The 23,508-nt window shown below is 34.9% G+C and overlaps 1 long non-coding RNA gene across 1 annotated transcript in view; it reads right to left on the bottom strand.

Moving 5' to 3' along the window:
- Nucleotides 1-1,295: 1,295 nt before the first annotated feature.
- LOC141278681 (uncharacterized) overlaps nucleotides 1,296-23,508 on the bottom strand; it is a 34,357-nt gene continuing 12,144 nt past the window's right edge. Inside the window, exons 2-3 of the long non-coding RNA XR_012331720.1 lie at nucleotides 5,446-5,473; nucleotides 1,296-1,356 (exon numbers count right to left, since the gene is read on the bottom strand). This is a non-coding gene — a long non-coding RNA (uncharacterized lncRNA). The remainder of the gene's footprint in view (nucleotides 1,357-5,445; nucleotides 5,474-23,508) is intronic.

Genomic DNA, 23,508 nt, shown 5'->3' with positions numbered 1-23,508 from the left:
TGGATTGATGTTACTTAACTCTTTTGAGCTTCAACTCAGAAACACAATAAAAGAATTAACAGATGTCCTCTAAATGGTGTCCTGAGGCAAACAACCTTAAATCTGTTTATTAACTTTGATTCTCACTTATACCACTTGAAGACAAAGGATAAAAAATAAAATGATATTCAGTTCCAAGATAATTCTTAGGCCACAACAACCAAAAAAATATAGGCTTTCTTAAACCATTTTGGGGGGCATTTAATAGTCAGTATTTTTATTTCTCCCAAAGAAATGTACATATAAAGAAGACTGGTATAACTGTCAGCACTAAATTATTTGGTGGAATGTATAAAATCTAATGCTGATTTTAGCTGTGATTTCACAGATTCCAAGAGGCTCTCTTTCCCACTCAAATATCTCTCTAAGATGTTTACCCATTTGGTTTAAAGGAAGAAAGGGAATGAGGGAGGGATGAACTGAGAAGTAAAAAAGAAAAAAGAAAAAAGAGGAAGGAAGGAAGGAAATATTTCACTATCAGAAATAAGGTTTAACACTAAAAATTGATTATAACTGATTGTTATTTTTTACTTAAAGTAAATTTTTAAGTATATGAAATGAGCAGGAGAGTATTGGTACAAGAAAGACTTTCATGAGAAGTTGTAATTGATGTCATCGAATATTATTACCTATTCAACAATTTTACCTAGAATAAAGGCTCAAGAAAAGGGAAACATTACTGATTCTTGAGATTATTGATAAAGTGAGATAGGGATTAAATTTGTCAGTAATTATTTTAAAACACTGTTAGAGATTAAGACTATTATATTCTTAATTGCAAAGAAATGTTGGCTTTTAATTTATTAAAGGCTTGTTAATGGTTTACCCGGTGTCACTCCAATGGCCAGACTTGACACCACATTCACTTTCAAGAATCTAGGATGGGAAATCCATCTTTCCAGCAAAGCAGAATTAGACATTTCTCTTAAGTGAGAATACTCACAGAGGTACATGTAACAGACCTCAGAGCTGTACAGGACCTATCCTTGTTGTCCCCTCTAGATGGAAAAGTATCCACATTGGGTATATAAAGGAAAAAGATCCACATTGGACAGGTATGGGAGTCACCTTGTCATAGAAGCCTCATTCTTCACAATCTCTTGTTACAGCCCAAGGGTTCCCTCAAAAGATGTGCTCAATTATAAGGATGAATTCAAGCGAACCAAAGGCATGGCTCCCATCATGTATTTTTAATGCACCCAGTCCACTTGTCATGTACCAATCAGAAATAGTAAAAATATAAATAGTAACAACTTACCATTATCAGATTTCCAGATGATCTAAGCAACAGGAGAAAGTGCTTCATTAATCAAAATCCTGTAGAGTAAAAAAAATGCTTGTTCATTTTCTAGTATTTTTTCTTAAAATTCTTTTTCTATTGATTATGACTGATAGTGTTTTTAAATCATAAAAATAACACATGCTCAACTGCACTCAGGGAAACCCAATATGTACTCTATGTACAACATCAGAAAAGTTTAGAAATATATAAAGAATCAAGACAAAAAAATAATATGTCTACAATTCTACCACAGGGAAACAGCCACTATTAGGATATTTGTGTATTCTTTCCAGCCTTCTTAAATAAATAATATTTCATTTTTTACATAATGAAAACCATATTATTCTCAGTATTTTCCAGCTTGTTAACATTTTTCAGTTAAATATGAAATCATAAATGATTTCCTTGACATTAAAATTAATTATAATTCATTTAATGAGTGCATACTATTTCATCACACAGATATATGAAATTGTTGATTCTCATCAAATTTCGGACATGTGGGCGTTTTTCAACTTTTTTCAGCTACAAGCTTTGCATTTAATTTTTTTTTTTACAATAACAGTATTTACATAAAATTTTCATTTGGGATTTAAAGTCTTTACAGAAAATGTTTCAATATTCTTTATAACACCCATGTGTTATATGTATGGTATTGGAAGAAGCGCCCAGACTATTTAAGGTAGTGCATCACTCCATGTAATTATCTTGAGAGGTTTCTTTTTATTAATACTTTATTTTTAACCTCTATTTAACCTCAAATTCCTATATCACATTTCTTAACATATTTATTGGAGTAAAACTGCTTTACAATGTGTGTTAGTTTCTGCTATATAACAAAGTGAATCAGCTATACATAACCATATATCCCCATATCCCCTACCTCTTGCGTCTCCCTCCCACCCTCCCGATCTCACCCCTCTAAGTGGACACAAAGCACTGAGCTGATCTCCCCGTGCTATGTGGCTGTTTCCCATTACATTTGGTAGTCTATATATGTCAATGCCACTCTCTCACTTCGTCCCAGCTTACCCTTTCCCCTCCCCATGTCCTCAAGTCCATTCTCTATATCTGCATCTTTATTCCTGTCCCGCCCCTAGGTTCTTCAGAACCTTTTTTTTTTTTTTAGATTCCATACATATGTGTTAGCATATGGTATTTGTTTTTCTCTTTCTGACTTACTTCACTCTGTATGACAGTCTCTAGGTCCATATACCTCACTACAAATAACTCAATTTCATTTCTTTTTATGGCTGAGTAATATTCTATTGTATATATGTGCCAAGGGTATATGCCCACCACTGGGATTGCTGGGTCATATGGTAGTTCTATTTTTAGTTTTTTAAGGAACCTCCATACTGTTCTCCATAGTGGCTATATCAATTTACATTCCCACCAACAGTGAAAAAGGGTTCCCTTTTCTCCACATCCTCTCCAGCATTTATTGTTTGTAGATTTTTTGATGATGGCCATTCTGACTGGTGTGAGGTGGTACCTCATTGTACTTTTGATTTACATTTCTCTAATGATTAATGATGTTCAGCAACCTTTCATGTGTTTGTTGGCAATCTATATCTTTTTTGGAGAAATGTCTGTTTAGATCTTCTGCCCATTTTTGGATTGAGTTGTTTGTTTTTTTGATATTGAGCTGTATGAGCTGCCTGTATAGTTTGGAGATTAATCCTTTGTCAGTTGCTTCATTTCCAAATATTTTCTCGCATTCTGAGGGTTGTCTTTTCTTCTTGTTTATGGTTTCCTTTGCTGTGCAAAAGCTTTTAAGTTTGATTAGGTCTATTTTTTAATTTTTGTTTTAATTTCCATTTCTCTAGGAGGTGGGTCAAAAAGGATCTTGCTGGGATTTATGTCCTAGAGTGTTCTGCCTATGTTTTCCTCTAAGAGTTTTATAGTGTTTGGCCTTACATTTAGGTCTTTAATTCATTTTGAGTTTATTTTTTTTATGGTGTTAGGGAGCATTCTACTTTCTTTCTTTTACATGTAGCTGCCCAGTTTTCCCAGCACCACTTATTGAAGAGGCTGTCTTGTCTCCATTGTATATTCTTGCCTCCTTTATCAAAAATAAGGTGACCATATGTGCATGGGTTTATCTCTGGGCTTTCTATCCTGTTCCATTGATCTATATTTCTGTTTTTGTGCCAGTACCATACTGTCTTGATTACAGTAGCTTTGTAGTATAATCTGAAGTCAGGGAGTCTGGTTCCTCCAGCTCCCTGTTTCTTTCTCAAGATTGCTTCGGCTATTTGAGGTCTTTTGTGTTTCCATACAAATTGTGAATTTTTTTGTTCTAGTTCCTTGAAAAAAGCCATTGGTAGTTTGATAGAGATTGCATTGAATCTGTAGATTGCTTTGGGTAGTATAGTCATTTTTACAATGTTCATTCTTCCAATCCAAGAACATGGTGTATCTCTCCATCTGTTTGTATCATCTTTAATTTCTTTCATCAGTGTCTTATAGTTTTCCGCATACAAGTCATTTGTCTTCTTAGGTAGGTTTATTCCTAGGTATTTTATTCTTTTTGTTGCAATGGTAAATGGGAGTGTTTCCTTAATTTCTCTTTCAGATTTTTCATCATTAGTATATAGGAATACAAGCCTTGCATTAATTTTAAAATATGTCAACACAATATAATATATATTGTGTATATATATATATATATGTATAAATATAAATAAATATACATATTTTTATAAACATACATGCATATATATTTAAAGTATGTCAGCTGGTTTAAAGAATGGTGTTGAATGGACTGCTAGTGCACCCACCAAATAGAAAATTACCAGTGTATTTGAAGTCCACTGTATGCCTGATCCCAGTCTTCTTCCTTCATATGAGAGAGAACCTCTGGCATGAATTCTTTGTTTACTATCATTCGTCCTTTCTTATTGTCTTTTCCACATGCTTATATTTCCTAAGCAATGGATTGCTTAGATTTGCATGTTTTAAATTTTATATTAAAAAACTTTTTTTCCTTGGATTTGCTTTTAGACTTGGTCTCATGCTTTTGAGAATACTTCATGTTGCTATATGTGCCTAAAGTTCATTTGTTTTCCCTCTTGTTTGGTATGTATTATTTTATTGTAAGTTATTTATTCAATTTGCTCTCAAAGAAATTTGGTTTTCCCCAGGTTTCTATTATTGCAACTGCTCTTACAAATAATGTTAAGCTACAAATATTAAAAGTTATTAAAAATTTTTTAAGTATTAAAACATATTTGTTTAGTGTTGCTTTCAATTCTTTTACTTTCAAGTTTCCACTTTCTATGCCTCTTGTAATCACCCTAGAGCTTGACATTTTTGAAGATCTTGCTCAATATCATTGTCTTTTAACTGGTGATTACATTCATTTTGACTACTGATACATTTGGATTTAATTCTATTATCTTGTTTTGCTTTGTACTTATGCCACATGTTCTATGATTCTTTATTCTTCCTCTCTTTGAGCAAGCATTTGAATATATGTTTCCTTTTCCTTTTCTTCTCATTACTTTCTTCCCCTTTTATAAGATCAGAAATTATACCTTTTATTTCCTCATTTTACCTCCAGACTTAGCATGTCAACTTTTCTTAACAAATATACAATTAATCAATATCTTTACCCTGCTCCTCCTCGTTATCTTTGATTGTAATCACCCTTTCATTTAATTCACTCAACAGACATTTATTGAGTGCTAACTATGAACAAAGTACCTTAATATCCTTTCAGGTTATGAAGATGAATAAGACATAGTCCTTATCCTAAGAATGAAGTCTTGTGGGATATACAAAAGGATCTTTTCTGTATCCAGAAGGAAGTGAAATGACAGCAGTATGGACAATGTCTCAGGAGAAGAATACTCCATTACCCTGAAATGTAAATATTCCTGCAGTAGTTGATGCCTGGTTTGACTCCTTAAAATGATGAGCCAAAGCCCTTTAAGGTATAGAAAGTCAGGGAGAGAGATTTTAGGCAACAAAGAAAACTCAGAAGAATAAGCTCAGAACTCAAAAATTGCAAATTAGGAGCAGACAATTTTCAAACATATTAATGGTGTTGGAACATAGAGAGTAGAGCAAGAAGTAAGATTTATCTAGAAGAAATGAGGAGAGGAGATAGACTCCAGTACCTTGAGACCCGTGATGTATCCAGAGTACCTAGAAAGGAAATAGCAGGGTCAAGTGTACAAATAACATTAAAAGTCTTGATATATTTAAGATCATTTCTGTAACTATATTTCTTAACTATATCAGCCATTCTCCTGATGTTCCTCCCATTCCCTTCCATCTCTCTCTTTTATGGCTGACTTTCCCAGCCTGATTGAACACAATATATTTTAGTTGTGTCAAAATGAATCAAAACACTTCCTTTTCCTTAGGAATTGTCCTATCTTCATTCATTGAAGCAAGGAGGGACAGTAAGGCCGCTTTGTAACTAGCCATGGTTGTTGGACCTGACAAATCACCCAGCACTCTCTAAACCAACCAGATTCCCTCTTCCAGGAATTTGGAGTTCAGAATAATAGTCACCTGGGTCAGTCTCAAATTCTATGACAAACACATCCCTTAATTTTGGAACTGTTGCATTACATAAGGTGGAAGAAGCAGGAGTGGGGTGGGGAAAGAATATCTAATTCAGGTTTGCATGTGTCTCAAAGAACTCAGGTCTAACATCATAGCAAGGCACTGCAAAACCTGGCGATCATATACCCAGAGGAACAGAGAAACTTGTCAGACGTTTAATCCCTTTCCAAGACCATTATCAATATATTCTGCTTAGTGTAGCCAGATCAATTTCCCTAAAACTCAAATCTTTTTGTCATCTTTCTGCTTGAAAACTCAACTATGATTTTATTAACTTCAGGATACACCAAACTCCTACTATGTCATATAAAGCCCTTCCTATCTTTTTCCTCCTCAGTCATTGACGACACACTCCACACACTAAAGTCTGGCCATGCTAAATGGACCATGCATTCTTTCACTTCTAGAACATTACATCTTCTGTTCTCTGTGAATATTTATTTGTGACATCAATTCCAGTTTATTTTTCAGAACTCTGCTCATGACATCTCCTCCCAGAATCCCACCCTTAAACACCAGAATAAACTCTCATAAAACTCTAAAAATTCCCCATAGTAGTTACCATATTTCACCACCTTTTCTAGTTTATGTGTGTATATATGTTGTATACATGCACGTTGAGCCTCCACTAGCCTATATAAAATATTTGTAATACCTAATTTTACCAAATAGATGTAGCTCTTATCAGGGTGTATGGCTTGATAGGTGGAGGAAAGCATGGTTTCAGGAGCCCACCTGCATCTTAAACTGAGCACTTTATGCAGTGCACAACCTGCATGACCATACATTGTGGGCCTATTGATCTATTTTTTTCTCACGAAACTGAAAAGTATGATTATTTAGTTTGGTAAGAGTAACACCTCAAAATGGTATCCAGCAAAAGCAGAATTTAAGTTTGTTTGTTGAATTATTCATGGGTGAAAATAAAATTCTTATTTAGTTTGAGTTTCTTTGATTAAAACTGATTTTTTTAAGTTGATAAAACATCTAATTTCATCCTGATGAATTATGGAAATGTTTCCTTTTTGATTTGTATGAACTCTTTATGTATAAATGATATTAACTTTTAATGTGTCATGTAATTTGCATGTAATATTTTTCTAGTTTTCTATTTGCATTTTAATATTATGGTCTTTTTGCAGACAAAAAATAATTAAAAGCATCGAATCTGATACATCCTTTTGTGATTTTTCCCATTGCTTTTATGGTTAGAAAGTTTTCCAATCCCATCTTACAGATAAAATATATTTATATCTTTTTCATCCTTTTATGTAATCCTACAATTATCTGGGGTTTGTGTTGTGGTGTGCTGTAACTTAAGGCTTATAATTACTTCTGTTGGAGAGAAAACAATAACCAGTTTGTTTTAGGGTCAAACTCAGAGGAAAAGCCTTTATTTTTTTGACCACCTAACTTCAGAATGAAAGTAAACAGCATGTTTCACTTTTTTTTTAATTGTGTTTTTATTTTAAGTTATGAAAATCACCATTACCTGGACCCTGAGGCTATGCATTCAAAACCCAATGTTTTGTATGCTGTTACTGTTTATTCTTGTTAGCACTTTTAAATAATTAAATAAAGTAAATCATCATGTTGTTTTGTAAGAAAATGCCTGCATGTGATGTTTGAGGTTGATCCAAGAGTCAGAAATTATATTTCAACACCCTCCTCCTGCCAAGATCACATATTTTATTCTGGAGACCACTTTGCTTCCCAACACAGACAGTGTTAACTGCTCCTCCTTCTGAAATCAAGCATAGGGCATAATCTTCTAAAACCACTGGAGAAAACAGGTAATGACATTCCAACTAGATCAATCTCAAAAATAAATTCTTGAAAACTGAGATTTTTAAAGAAGTTTTTATGAGCTAGTGTATCGAATTTGGAGTTAAACATGAAAATGTAAGTGATTGTGTTAGGCTGTGTTCAACGTTAAATGAGAAACCATGCTCTGGTGATCTCTGCTCTTGTGCCTACCATCAGCTGTCAGGCAGGTTAAGCATGCTGGTTTTAGATTGGCTTCCTGGGACTGGTGTGATGACTGGATCCTCTCTCTACCTGGTCTATCATCTTCCATCAGGCTAGACAAGGATTGTCCACATGCCCAGTCCCAAAGGCATGAGATTGAAAACTGCAAGACCTGCTGTGATCTAGGCTTGGAAGCCTCACATGTCACATTTGCCACATCCTCCTGATCAAAGGTGAGACATACGAGGCATGGGGAACTTGAATCCACTGCTTAATAGGAAGCACTGCAGAGTATCATGGCCACTTTTGCAATTTACCATGATACATATAGCTTCTGTTTCATCCCAAGGCTTTCTACCTTAGGGGTGGGAGGTGGCAGGGAGGCCTTCAGTTGAAGTGCATAGGATTTGATGATGACTTTGGTGCGACTTACCTACATTGCCCTTGTTGACCCTTTCTCCATTAAAAAATTACATTTTATTACTGCATTTGTATAAAAATAAATATCAAAATTATATTCTGCAGTGAAACTGTAGTAAATATTATCATGGACCCTAGGCATTGCGTGTAATGTGGCTTTTGGATAACTCAACCCTATTGCAAGGGACAGAAAGAAGAGACTTTCAAATCATCCTCATGTATTTTTCTTAACTAATCTATTTTCTGTCTTTATGGATCTGTCTATTCTGATATTTCATATAATGAAATTCTATAATATGTAGCCTTTTGTATCTGGCTTCTTTCATTTAGCATAGCACTCTCAATAATCATCCGTCTTATTGCATATATCAGTACTTTATTCCTTTATATGGTCAAATGATAATCATTGTATGGTTATACTACATTTTGTTTATCCATTGATGAACATCTAGAGTATTTCCACTCTTTCTCTAATATAAATCATTCTTCTATGAACATTTATGTAGAAGTTTTTTTCTGGACATGTTTTCATTTCTCTTGGAATGGAATTACTGGAACGTATGGTAACTATGTTTCACTGTTTGAGGAACTGCCAGAATATTGTCCAAAGTAGCTATACCATTTTATAGACTGTTGTCCAAAGTAGCTGTGCCATTTTACATTCCCAAATAAAGTTTATGCGGGTTCTGATTTTTCTACATCCTTATCAACCCTTGTTATTATTGGTCTTTTTGATTACAGCCATCCTAGTGGGTAATAGTGGTATCTCATTGTGGTTTTGATTTGTACTTCCCTGGTGATTAACAATGCTTAGCTTCTTCTCAGGTGCTTATTATCATTTGGATATCTTCTTTGGAGAAATATCTATTTAAGTCTTTTGCTAATTTTTGCTTAGTTTATTTGTATTTTTATAATTGGTTGTAAAAGAATATATACATATATTCTATGTATGGGTCCCTTATCAGGACCCATACATATGATTTATCAGGACCCATACATATGATTTGAAATATTTTCACCCATATGTAGGTTGCTTTTTCATTTTCTTGGTTTTGTCCTTTGAAGCATGTGTTTTAAATTTTAATTAAGTCCAATTTATCTATTTTTACTTTTGGTGTAATATTTAAGAAATTGTTGCCTAATTCAAAATCACAAAGATATACTACCTTGTTTTCTTCAAAGAGTTTTATAGTTTTATCTTTTACATTTAGGCCTTTGATCCACATCGAGTTAATATTTGTATATTGTATGAGGTGAGGGTCCAATTTTATTCTTTTGCACCTAGATATCCAGTTGTCTTAGAACATTTGTTGAAAACTATTCTTTCTCCTGTTGGATTTCCCTGGCACCAATGTCAAAAATCAATTGGCCACGAATGTAACGGTTTATTTCTGGACTCAATTCTATTCCATCGATCTATATGTCTATCCTCATGCCAGTAAAACAATGTATTGATTGCTGGAGCTTTGTAATAAATTTTTAAATTGGAAAGTGTTAGTCCTCTGACTTTGTTTCTTTTTACACAATTGTTTTGGCTATTCTGGGTCCCTCACATTTCCATGAATTTTAGAATAGGTGATCAAGTTCTGCAAAAAAAAGAAAAAAAAAAGGCCACTAGGATTTTGATAGAAAATACTTTGAATCTGTAGATTAATTTGGGAGTATTACCATCCTAATGATATTAAATCTTCCAATCCATGAATATAATGTCTTTCCACTTATTTAGGTCATTTTAAACTTCTTTCAATGATGCTCCATACTTTTCAATATACAAGTGCTACACTTATTAAATTTATTCTAATTAACTTATTTTTGATGCTATTCTAAATGGAATTCTTTTCTTAATTTCCTCACAAGTTTTAAACATTTTCTGACCCCTGGCTGCTATCTAGAATCAATTATAACATCAAGGCAGTTTAACACATATCTAAAATATATATGTACTAGCAACTTTTATTCACAATGAAATTTTCAGGCTATCTTGGAGAATACAAGGATGAATAAAACACTGTCCTTGTCCTCTGGTGTGAAGTAATAGAAAATATATGTATTGGTCTCTGCCCCCATTCCTTGAACAGAGCTCCTAAAACCTTTGTAATTTCCTAAGTGATAAGAACACCAGAAACAACTTTTGTTCTAATATTTGGCCTTTGGCCCTAGTTCCTGAATACAAGGCTCCTAAATCCCTTGGAACTTCCTGGATGATAGGAGTGTGTTTTGTTCTAATGAGGTAAATCTTACTGGACTCCTGAATAGCTTCAGGATGGCAACTGGTCCCCACTCTCCAGGAAAAGGAAAGAGGGACAGGAGACTGAGTTAATGATTGGTCATAACTGCTTGATAAATTCTCCATAACAATCCCAAAGTATGGGGTTTGAAGAGCCTCTGGGTTGGTGAACACAACCACATACTAGGAAAGTGGTGCCCCGCCAAGTGGTGCACGGGGACAGAGCTCTTGAACTATTCTCTTTTGGACCTTGCCCTGTGTATCTCTTCATTTGACTGTTCATCTGTACTCTTTCTTATATTCTTTATAGTAAACTGGTAAATGTAAGTAAATGTTTCTCTGAGTTCTGTGAGTCATTCCAGTAAATTGCTGAATCCAAGAAGGGTGTCATGGAAACGCCAATTTACAGCCAGTCAGAAGTACAGGTTGCAGACAATCTGGAACCTGCAACTGGTTTGTGAATTGGGGGCAGTGTTGTGGAACTGAGCACATAACTTGTAGGATCTGATGATAATTCCAAATAGACAGTGTCAGAATTGAATTGAATTATGGGACACCCAGCTAGGGTCACACAGAATTAATTGTGTGAAAAATATATATATATTTGGTGTCAGAAGTATTATGAGTGTGTGAGCAAAAGAGAAACACAGGAGTGTTTTCCCAAACTCTGCTAAGAACTTATATAATAATATTTTCCATTGTAAAACATTCACATTAAATGTCAGAGCACTTGCTATATAATAAAAGCTTGTGAATAGTAAATAGATGAATGACATAATGATGGCAATGGTGAAAATGATGTTTGCTTTAATGAAATAAAGAATGGATAACTCTTAGTCTGTCCATTAGTCCTACTTCCTGCATCCTCTCACTCTCCACTCCAAGAATTCCAAACTACTTAAATCTCCTAGACTGTGCCATTTCACTCCTTATGGGATACTGCACATAAAAGAATGTGCCTGGAATACTTTCCTGTCCCCTGCCTAAACTCCCTATCTTTGCCTAACTCGTCCTTACCTCTCTAGTCTCAGCCCAGTTTAACTATCACTTCCTTCAAAAAATCTTTCCTGACATTTAAAATTTGGGTTAAATGCCCTTTGTTGTTCTCTCACGGTGACTCCCAATTATCCCCATCTTGACACCATTACACCATTACACATCTCTTTTGTTGTCATACCCAGGAGTTTGTAAGGTCATGGAACTCTGTAGCTTTATTGTCCAGAACAAAGGCTGGTACACAGCCAGTGTTAAAAAAATAATGACCCCTCAAAATGATCAAACACGAACAAATAAAATTATCTAGAAGCAATCCATATCCTAAAGGCATTGGATTTAATCAAGATTTTCCCCTCTTCTCCCTCAATTTTTCCATTTTCTTTGCTTTTCCACTACATTTCTACTTCTTTTCTTACTCTCTCTTCTACCTACTGTTTTAATTTTTATTGCCATGTGTCTATTGTCAAATATTGTTCTTGTTTAAAGCATTCTGAAAGACTCTCTCTGACCTTTGAATAGTCATAGTCATATTTTATAATAGTCATAAAATAGTCATATAGAATAGTCATATTTAATTAATACATAAAACCATTATGAAACTACTCTAAAGACAGATAAACATTATGTTGCCAGAACCCACTCCCCATTCCCACAATACAACATACTAACTGGTGTTGAAGTAATATCATGTATTTGGAAAAACATAATTTTGACTCACTGGATATAGTAGTATTTTGGTATTTAATGAACTATATACAAAATAAATTTGTTTTTGAACCAATAATTTTATTCTATTCTCGTCCCCTCACCAAAGCGTTCTCTGAATTGCATATTTAACCCAAGATTTACTAACCATGAGACTTAAGGCATGTCACTTTACCTCTCTGACTTTTAGCAATGACATGTGAACACTAACACCAATTTCTCATGTTATATGGAAGGACTGAAATTTAAAAAGACATATAAGCTGCCTGTCCCTGTTTCTGGCATGTTGAATGTGTACAATAAATTAGTTTCTTTCTCCATTCTCCCCATCTCCTATATAGACACAGCTATGTTCCCCAGTTAAATACCTGACTGAGATAGAAATCCTATTTTTGAGTAAGCATGTGGTTGACGATCATTATGGACCATTTATCAATAAAGAAATGAAGCATACTATAAGAAAAACAAAAATGAATCAATTTCTTATGTTCCTTTTTTAATTATTATTTCTATAAGGGTTATTTAAATCCAAACTAAGAAATTATGACATTCTTTTGGGATTGACTCTGGTTATCCTTCAATATATGTACCTCCCTTTAGAATGTCAGTGTTGTTCATTGACACTGCCATATTTTGCTCAAAGAGTTGAGTATTTTCCAGAACGCTGCAACCCATTTCCCCTATAAATTATTCTTATTAATGTTTCTATACTAAAATGCCTACACGATGCATTTCTTTTAGTGCAGGGGGCAATTTCAATATTTCAAAGACCCCTATAAATCAAGCATAGTGTTGTAAAAACGAGGCAATTTGGCTGGAAAAGCAAAGACATAGTTCCTGTCTGACATTTACATCAGAAAGTCAGCCAAGCTTCTGAGTGCATTAGTCCGTGGAAACAAGAGTCCTCTTATGATAAACAAGCACGCTGGGAGACAGGGTATTATCACAAAGAGGATTATTTATGCTAGTTCAAGAAACAAGAAAAGGGGGAAAATGTAATCCCCTTCAGATCTTGAGGCTGCTGATCAAATAAAAATTTCAAAGTAAATTTTTGAAAACTGGCTCTGAGAGTGCTTATTATTTAGTCAGAAAATAAGTGGGCAGAGAGACCTGAGGATGATAGAATATTAACAAATAGAAGGGTTAATGTTGATTTCTCTTGAAGCAGGATTTTAATTCTCTTACATATCAGAAGCTACCCTAACTCCATTACAGACCTCATTGGAAATAAAATCATCTCTGTGGAAAAAAAAAGTAGACTCGTGCTTACTCATACAGAAATGCACACTCATTTGGAAACACAAATATGAAGCCCAAAGACAGAAAAAAATACTCCAAAAAACACCCAAATATGCCCATTCATGCAATCTGCACAGTGATTCTGAGGTCACAGAAAAGCCTGTGGATAAAAAGCAGGGCCAAGTGTTTAAGCCAAATCCCTAACCTTCCAGACATTTAATATGTCTTTAAAATGCCAAACGAAAATTAATAACTTCTACTTTTTCTTTAACATGGTTCAAGAAAACTCTAATCTGAGTTTTTCTCTGGTGTTCTTTTATTCAAGACAAGGAAAACTTCTAACATGGTTAGAAGTTTCCATTAACTTCTTTAACATGGTTCAAGAAAACTCTAATCTGAGTTTTTCTCTGGTGTTCTTTTATTCAAGACAAGGAAAACTTCCAATATATACAAAGAAGACATAATTTTTAATTATATCACAAATATATAGAACTATTTGGGCCCAGTCTTAGAAAATAGAGGAAATAGTGATGAGAGCAAATAAACACACCTTTTATATACACCAGAATAGAGTCTAAACATAGTGACTGTGATCACCTGTGGAAAAGTCAAAATCATTTGAGAAACCATAGAAAAATGGTAAAACCGCAACAGAATTGCTGTTTACCAGCCATGGCTTCAAATCCCAGCTCCGTCTGCTGTTATATACTCTGTAGCACTGGAAAAGACATTTAACCTCTCTGTTAAACATATGTCTCAGTTTCTGCATCTTTAAATGGAGGTGACAAATATTTAACATTCAGATTGTTGTTAGTATTATAGTATAATGCCAGGCACATATTAGGCACTCACTCAACATAACTGTTGCACATTGATAATGCAATACGATAGTGCCTTTAAATGATTTGTAGATTACATTTAATTGAATCGATTTTAAAATAATCTAATTCAAGCTACATTAAATGAGTAATGAAGTATGTCCAAAAGAGATTAAGAATCTGAAAGCACAATTATCTGTCTAAAGTACTCTTTAATTCCAAGCGGTATGTTTATCAGTAAAATTCCTGGGTACTCAGGGAAAAGGGAGCCCTTGATATGCAGCCACAATAAGACAGTTGAGCAGACTGCACTATGTAGGTTAGAGGTGCCTTTAAGGGAGGTGACATGTCTGCAGAAACATTCATGTACACTCTTCCTTATAGTGTCAAACACAATAACCTACTGTCCCACCCCATAAAGCAGTCATCTTCATTAATCAGCACAAACCAGTGGTTCTGATGGATGTTTAGCATTGAATTGGCCACCTGCCCCAATGCCCTTGTGTCTTGGGGGCTCAGATTTGAAGTAATCTTCCATTCTGTGTCTCTGCAATTTTATATCCTAGGTTATATCCTAAAGGATAGGTGCAACCTCTTAATCTGAGACAAGAACATGGAAAACTAACAAGGGATACTAGCAAAATGTAAGAGGTCCAGGTTCAATACCAGAAATGCATGGAAATAATAAAGAACATAATTTTTAGGGGTGTTACAGGTATACAATGAAGAGATGAATGTAAAGAACTTACATTATAAGTTTCAGACAATGGTGGCTAAAATTTTTATAGGTAAGTTTTGTAAGAACAGTATCCATCTTTTACTTAGATAAGCATGTTATTGTTTTTAATGCTATATCTAATGAAAGTTTCAGTCAAATTGTCCAAGGAATGAGAACAATGCTGATTATAATCAAATGTAAGAAACTGAGACTAGGCAACTGGACAAAGAGACCCAAGAAGAGGATCAAGACAGTGACAGTGAATCACGATAGAGTCTACTAGGAATTTACTTTATGCATGTTAGCCAAGGAGTAGAAAAGCAGGTGGGTTATGGCAAAGGAGCAAGAATGAGACAAATACGGTTCTTGCTCATTTCTGCATCCCTGCCCCTCACTTCAACTTTCAACTACCTGTGTCCCTAAGAGAGCGTTCCTACCTGCAAATGGTGTATTGTCTTTTCTTAGGCCATTTTACCCCCTCCATGAAAAATCCTTTGTCCCATGTCCTAAACTACCAAAATCCTGTTCATGATTTCTAAAATGACAGCTAATAAATATGCCAAAGCTGTCCATGTTAAGGAGCATTTTAAGCCTTTGGCCTCCTTCTTCACTCAGGATATAGATTTGTTTTCTCATAGTGCTTTGGGGTGACAAAATCTCTTATATACTGAATTAAGTCTCCTCAAAAGTCATGTGTTGAAGCCCTACCCACAAAGGTGGCTGTTTTTCAAGATAGGGCATGTAAACTTTAGTCAAGATTCAATGCAGTCATAAGGGTAGGACCCTAATATGATAGAACTAGTGTCCTTATAAGAAGATGAAGAGACATCAGGGATCTCTTCTTTTTCTTTTGCTCTCTCTCTCCCTTTCTCTTTTTCTCTCTCTCTTTCTCTTCATGTGCTCATAAGAGGAAATGCTATATGATGACATGGTAAGAAGGCAGCCATCTGCAATCCAAGGAGAGAGATCTTACCAGACACTGACCTTGCCAGAACCTTGATATTGGACTTCCGGCCTCCAGGACTATGGCAAATAAATTTCTATTGTTGAAGCAAGCCAGTCTGTGGTATTGTCATGTCAGCCTGATCAGCCTAATACACAGCCTTACTCAAAGGACTGGATAAAATAGTGAGAATTTCAGACATCCTCAAAGACAAGATAAATAGACCAAACAAATATTTGGATTTTGTAAACTACTAAAATCAATCTACACAGCATCTAATTCCATTCTTCCATCATCACAGTTAATGTTTTGCTTAATTCTGCACACTAGAAAGTTACTATATTACAGGGCTTACTGTTTATTCCTCAAATATTGACTGATAACCAAGGAGAGAAAATTTTCCAAAGGCTACTTAGCCAAGGATTCTGAATTTACTCATCAGTTTTTGGTGAGTGGGGGCATTAGAGGATGAGAAGGAATCTTAGAGGTGACAAGTGTAATGTGAGATGCTGGGATCATAACATTTTTTTTTTGTCATTGCTATTAATCAATTAATTCTATCAAAGAAATCAACTGAGATTCTCTTTTTAACCATGATGCTCAACATATAGGAACAGCTTCTATTTTCAAATTCTAGCTTCTCAGTGTGGAATATTTTTTGCTTTCTACCAAAACTTCCCTACTTTCCTCCAAATTTACCTACCAACAAAGCCTATAGGCAACCCATCTTTAAGGGAAATTGGTAGGGTAAAGGAAGAGTATTAAAACCAGTGGAATCTAATTGAGTTTTTCTAACATAATGAAAAAAAGTAAAGGAATTTTAAAAGGTAAGAACTCCAAAATAAAATTAGATAGCTGATTGAAAATTTTTAACGCCTGAAAGAAGTACTGAAGACTATGCAATAATTGAAGCTGCTTAGAAACAACTTCTCATGAATGAGGCAGAGTAGGGTCAGTGATTATATACTGCTGAATAGGTCATCTTTCTGCATGGATATATTCCCTAGTATTCATGTTGTCACTGGCCCTAAGAAATCTTTTCTCTCACTTTTCTTATCATTTTCCTAAATAGAAAGCTCAAAAATCACTGTGTAAGCAATTCTTCCAAACATATATTTATTTATCCAGAGCAAGTTTTAAACAATTTCATGGCTCGTGGACATCTGACCTCAAAATTTTGGCAAATTGATAGGCCTTGTCCAATGTTTTTGCTCCCACATTTTTTATTATCTTGTTATCCCCATATTTTCAGGGTTGAATTTGTTTTACCTGTAAATGTATATTACTTGTGTTCTCAGGGCTGTTCTCTCAAACTAAAAATTCAACTAAAAGCTGATGGTTAAAAAGAAGGGAGATTTTAACTACCTGGGACATACAGGAGAATCTTTGAGACCTGTGTAATCATGTAATTGAAAACAAGTCATGCTTTTTTTTTTTTTTTTCCTCTCCCAAGGGCTTAACTCTAGCTACTACTTTCAATGATTTAATTTTCTTCCTGTTATGTCAGCTCCCACAAGATTGCCTGCAAAACATAGCCTTGTCAATGGCACATGAACACTGTAGCTGCCTGTTTTCTGTTGGGTGGCAAAACAACATTAAGTAGCTATTTTTTTCCTTTTCTTTTAGAGCGGAGAACCTAGTGTAGCGCTGTCTTGATTGTAATTGCCGTTCTTATTTGATCTGCACATTTATGTGACTTTGACAAGTAATTTCCTCTCTCTGAATTTCAACTATCTTATCCACTGAATATGGACAAAAAGATCACCCTTAAAGAATTGTTGCAATGGTGTGCACATGGTACAGATTGCTAATTATTCCTTAGTATCCATTCTTCCTTTCTGCCTTTTAATAATTAAACCTCTGGGTTTCAGCTGAGCACACAGTCTCCTGGTTAAAGACTATATATCCCAGACACCCTCGCAACCAGTTAAAACCCCTCGACTAAATTCTGTCCAGCAAATCTGATGGGACTGATGTGTTCAAGTTCTGCATGGTGTCCTTATAAGGAAGTTTCTTTTTTTCTCTGTCCTCTTTCTCCCTTCCCATAGGCTGGGATGTGTACATTGAGATGGTGAAAAAACTTTGCAAGCACACAAGAAAACACCACAGGGAGTGACAGAGAAACGAAAGAAAAAGAATATGGGCACTTAAGAAATCTCACGGAGCTGAAACCCTGACCTACTTATTTTAGTGAAATTATACATGAGAAAGAAAAGACCCTTTCCAAAACCCTAAGTTATCCAATGAATAAACCATGCAGCAATGTAGGAAGTCATGTTATTTCCCAAACACAAAAATTCCTTGCATATTAAAGTCACACTATGATCCAGGGCAAGAACCTAAACTGAAAAGTCACCAGCGTTCTATACATTAATTGTTTGTGAGTCAGGAGTAGCTGTCCCATGTTATAGATGAGTACCCTAGGATTCAAAATAGGTTAAGTTACTTTCCCACTATCACCGTGAAGAAACTGTTAAATTGTTAAATTAAACACACACACATACACACACGTAAACATACTTCTCCAACAGAAAATGTTTTAAGTGTATATTGTTGGGATGATAATTAGAGAGGTACATTGCATAGTGCGTGTTGAAAAGAAGGACCTCCCTCCATTTGAAGCAAATTATATAAAAATACTCAGTGAGTGTATTGCCTGTTGTGATGGTTAATTTTATGTGTCAACTTGGCTGGCCATGGGGGTACCCAAATATAACATTATTTCCGGGTACATCTGTGAAGTGTTTCTGGATGAGATTAGCATTTGAATCATAGATTGCTTTCCCCAATGTGGTAAGCATCATCCAATTTCCTGAAGGCCTGAATAGAACAAAAAGTGGAGGAAATGAACACTGTGGTACAATGTTCATTGCAGCTCTGTTTACAATAGCCAGGACATGGACGCAACCTAAGTGTCCATCGACAGATGAATGGATAAAGAAGATGTGGCACATATACACAATGGAATATTACTCAGCCATAAAAGGAAATGAAATTGAGTTATTTGTAGTGAGGTGGATGGACCTAGAGACTGTCATACAAAGTGAAGTAAGTCAGAAAGAGAAAAACAAATACCGTATGCTAACACATATATATGGAATCTAAAAAAAAAAAATGGTCATGAAGAACCTAGGGGCAGGATGGGAATAAAGACGCAGACCTACTAGAGAATGGACCTGAGGACACAGGGAGGGGAAAAGGTAAGCTGGGACAAAGTGAGAGAATGGCATGTACATATATACACTACCAAATGTAAAACCGATAGCTAGTGGGAAGCAGCTGCATAGCACAGGGAGATCAGCTCTGTACTTTGTGACCACCTAGAGGGGTGGGATAGGGAGGGTGGGAGGGAGGGAGATGCAAGAGGGAAGAGATATGGGGACATATGTATATGTATAACTGATTCACTTTGTTATAAAGCAGAAACTAATACACCATTGTAAAGCAATTATACTAATAAAGATGTTAAAAAAAAAAGTGGAGGAAAAAGAAATATGCTTCTTCTTTCCTGCCTCACTGGATGAGCTGGGTCATCTCATCTCATCTCATGGTCTCTGGACCTCAGACTGGGATTTATACCATTGGCTCTTCTTGTTCTCAAGTCTTCGAATTTCACCTGAATTATACCACCAACTTTCCTGGGTCTACAGCTTGCAGAGGAAAGAGTGTGAAAATTCTCAGCCTCCATAATTGTGTGAGTCGATTCCTCATAACAAATCTTTTATATATCCATATGATATAGATATAGATTAGATATAGATATACATATATATAGATCCTACTAGTTCTGTTTGTCTGGAGAACACTAGTATACTTGTACACAGCAAATTTCACGAAAGAACTTGTCACATAGAAAAGGAATTTAATCATATATTTAAATGCCTGCAATTTCCTTGCTTTTGATCTGGTTCATCTTTAGATATCAGTTCAAACACTATTTTCTCTCTGAATTCTTCCTTGGTTCTCAGGCATTTAGACATTTGCTAAGCCATATTTTCACAAAACGGATTGTAATACTTATTACATTCTGTTGTGTATCTCGCCATTTCTCAGTCTCCTCCAAGTCAAAAACAATTTGACTTTCCTACCCCTTAGCTCAGGCCACAATTGGCTTATAGTAGGTGTTCAATAAATATTTTTAAATAAACTAAAGAGAATAATATTTTCAGTCTTTACAATGCGCCCACCACAGTGCTATTTATCTCATTTGACCCCATGTGGTAAGGACTGTTATCAGCCCCAATGCACAGATGAAAAGCTGAGGTTTAAATAACTTTCCCGAAATTACACAGCCAGTAGGAATCAAAGAAGATTAAATCTAAAGTTCGTCAACCACAACTTTATACCCCTTCTCAGTTGACTGAGAATATGAACCAGCTAGAATTGTTGATCACCTACTATGTGCTTCTTATTTTGATAGGGATGGAAGGTAACAAAATAGCCATAAAAATCGTTACTTCTGTCCCCCCCAAAACAGATATTCTATTTAGAGGGAGCAAAGAATACAGACATGAATGCTCAACTGTATGTGTGTGTGTGGCGGGGTGGAAGGGGGGACAGAGGCATGAAATGACCATAAACCAAATAAATATCCCTCAAAAGGTCTCCCTACCAATTTTATCTATTTATTTAAATAAAATGAAGGCAAATGATAAAGTTCAATGATCTGCCATATGATGGTGGTATAAAACCTCTTCTCTCCTTAAGCATATTCATTTCTAGCTTCACTGGAATGATGAACTACCTATTCATAAAAATAGTCTAGTTAAGAAAAAGCAATAGACTATAAACTGGAATTAGCACAGATTTCCAAAGAAACAAATCATGCCAGCAAACATGATTCTTTTTGTCATACCATTTGAAGATAAGTTGATTAAGGAAGGATTGTAGAAGTATTGGGACATATTTGATTTATTCAGGCCCAAGTTAGTGTCTCAGGAAAACTAGCTCTCATATTAGGCAAAATTGCTGTAGGTGTTGGATGAGCGCTGTCAAATAGATTGCATACTAACTGAAAGGTCATAAAACAAAGAGTAATCACAAATTGCCTGGCATTTAGATGAAAATGCCCCGACTACAGGAGTTTATGAAACAGACATAACCCAAAAGGGATGACCGTGCCAGATATTTCTATAAACCTAAATATAGAAAATCACATTTCTCCTAAAAATGGGAGGACTGAAATGCCATATAAAACAACAGTCTGAGGGGGTATCTAGTATTTGTTCTGCTTTTTTAATATACCTATATAATACATGTATTATCATTTCCACGATTTAGTCAACAAACGTGTTAAGTGTTCACTTTACGGAAATCATTGAGAATATGTAGAGAAAGGAGTTTACATTTACTTGGTGCCCAATACAAGTCATGCTTCGAGCTAGGAGCTGTCCATAATTTCTCTTATATAAAGAAAACAGTGTAGTTTGTGCTTAAGCGCCTGTTCTCACATGTCAGCTATTTGCCCTTGGTCAATTCATATAACTTGTCTCCTCAATTCTCCCATAGTTTTGCTGTAAGGATTAAATATGTTAATTTATGTAAAGTGTTTACATTATCATTACCTTAGTTTCACAAGAACTATAAGAGATAGGTAGCAAAAAGAGCATGTGCCTTCGCACCTGTGAGACCCAAAGTCAAATCTTGTTCTGCTGGTTTCTATTTTGTGAACTGCAGCTACTTTGTTCAACTCTTTGCACTTCAGTTCCTTCATAATTAAACTGAAGACCATACCCATCTTTTAAGATGGTTTTAAGGACGAAAGGTAATGAACTCAGTTTGCCCATTGCCATGGCTGGCAAAATGAAAATTCTCATGGAATGGAAGCTGTAATTGTTAAGAAAATTACATTGCCCTTGGAGCTCACTGCTTCCATTTTAAATTTCAACAGTTGTTCAGAAGCTATTTATATTTTTTAATAAAAATTCTGATTGTATGCACATAATCTTCCATGATTAAAAGCATATACATCCATAATCCCACAGCCTAACAAACTTATATCCCTAACCCTGAGCAAGTTTTTCTTCTATATTACCTTTTCTGCTGCCTTATTTATTGGAAACATACCAGATGTTTGAAGGGTGGAGGGGTGAGTTAAACTACCGTTCAAAGTCACATGGTAAATTATCCTACACAAACACGTTCTTAACATTTAGAAGCATTTTGCATAGCTGTTGCTTGCTTCAAATCTAAATGTAAAAATATTTGAGATACTACAGTTTTGATTCATGACATATGAGATTCATTTAGAAATAATACTTATTTTCACACTTGAAAATGTTAGCTTGTTTTGGTTTGAGGTTTATAATTCATTTTAAAGATTATTTTGTTCTATATAAATCCCATCTGTCTTTAATCTAATTAAAAGCAATTAACATTTAATGAGAACCTACTGTGTGCTAGGCCCTAGGAACAAAAATACAAAGATAACATGCCCCTTACTTTCTAAGAATTTAAAGTCTATTGCCAAATACAGACAAGTTAGAGACTGTAGTTATAAAAGCAGAGTCATTTTATATTTGGTTCCATCTCTAAAAGTGTTCAAACTATTAATAATTATTATTTCAAAAGCAAGAATAATTCCATTGATCTTTAACTCAAAGTATACAATTATAATGTTGTACACAACTTAAGGTCTTTTATAGTTAGTTGTAAGTACATACACAGGTTCAAATCTTCTAGTTTAGTTTTGTTTTGTTTGTGTGCTTACCGGCTTGGCTTGCTCGCTTGCTTGCTTTCTTCCACTTCAGTTAATCAACTCCACCAGAGTTTTGTGGTTGGGGAACAGGGTATGGTGTGCACCTGGGTCACTATAGAATTTTTCTGTAAATGAAAATTTATCTAGGTTGTAAGAAAATTGGTGATTTTCCTGAACCTAGCAGAAAAATATCTAAAAATGGAAGTTCACTGTAAAGTGAACTGAGATGTATTGGGGGGAAAATGTAAAGTATCTCATATGGTGAATATGTGCTTGGCATCCAACAGATACTCTGTAAATATTTATTGAATAAAATCATCTACCATGTATATTGATCAGAGTTAGGTACTTGAAAATAGATGATAAATATAGGGAAGTGAATGAAAAAGCAGTCCCAAATGTCACTCAGTCTCCAGTTTTTACAAGACTTAAAAAAAACCATAGGTGTCCCCTTACTTTTCTATACCACAGACTGTGTGCCCCAAGTATTGGATGAAATTAATAACTGTTCCATTGACGTGAAAAATAAAGGTTGAGATGTAAATTTCAAGATGATACCCCACCCATCTCACAGTAGCCATGCATTACAATAGATAATTTTTATATGCATTATTACTTATGATCATCTCAAAAAATATGTCAGTAATACAGGACAGTTCTTATACTCCTTTTGAAAATGAGAAATTTAACACTCAAAAAAGAAATTTCACAGTATTATATCACTAGTAGCTAGCAGTGTAGTAAGGTAGTTTTCTAGTTGGAACATGTAGATCATTTTTTAACCACTTTAACTCTTAGGCCACTTATTCTCTCTCTAACACACTATATCTGTCTTATGTTCTAGAAAATTCCAATACATTTGTGTAGGTTATTTGTCC

Source organism: Tursiops truncatus, chromosome 5 (genome assembly GCF_011762595.2).
Source record: "Tursiops truncatus isolate mTurTru1 chromosome 5, mTurTru1.mat.Y, whole genome shotgun sequence".
Classification (NCBI taxonomy): domain Eukaryota; kingdom Metazoa; phylum Chordata; class Mammalia; order Artiodactyla; family Delphinidae; genus Tursiops; species Tursiops truncatus.
The sequence above is the reverse complement of the archived record's forward strand: the minus strand, read 5'-3'. Positions and strand labels throughout refer to the sequence as shown.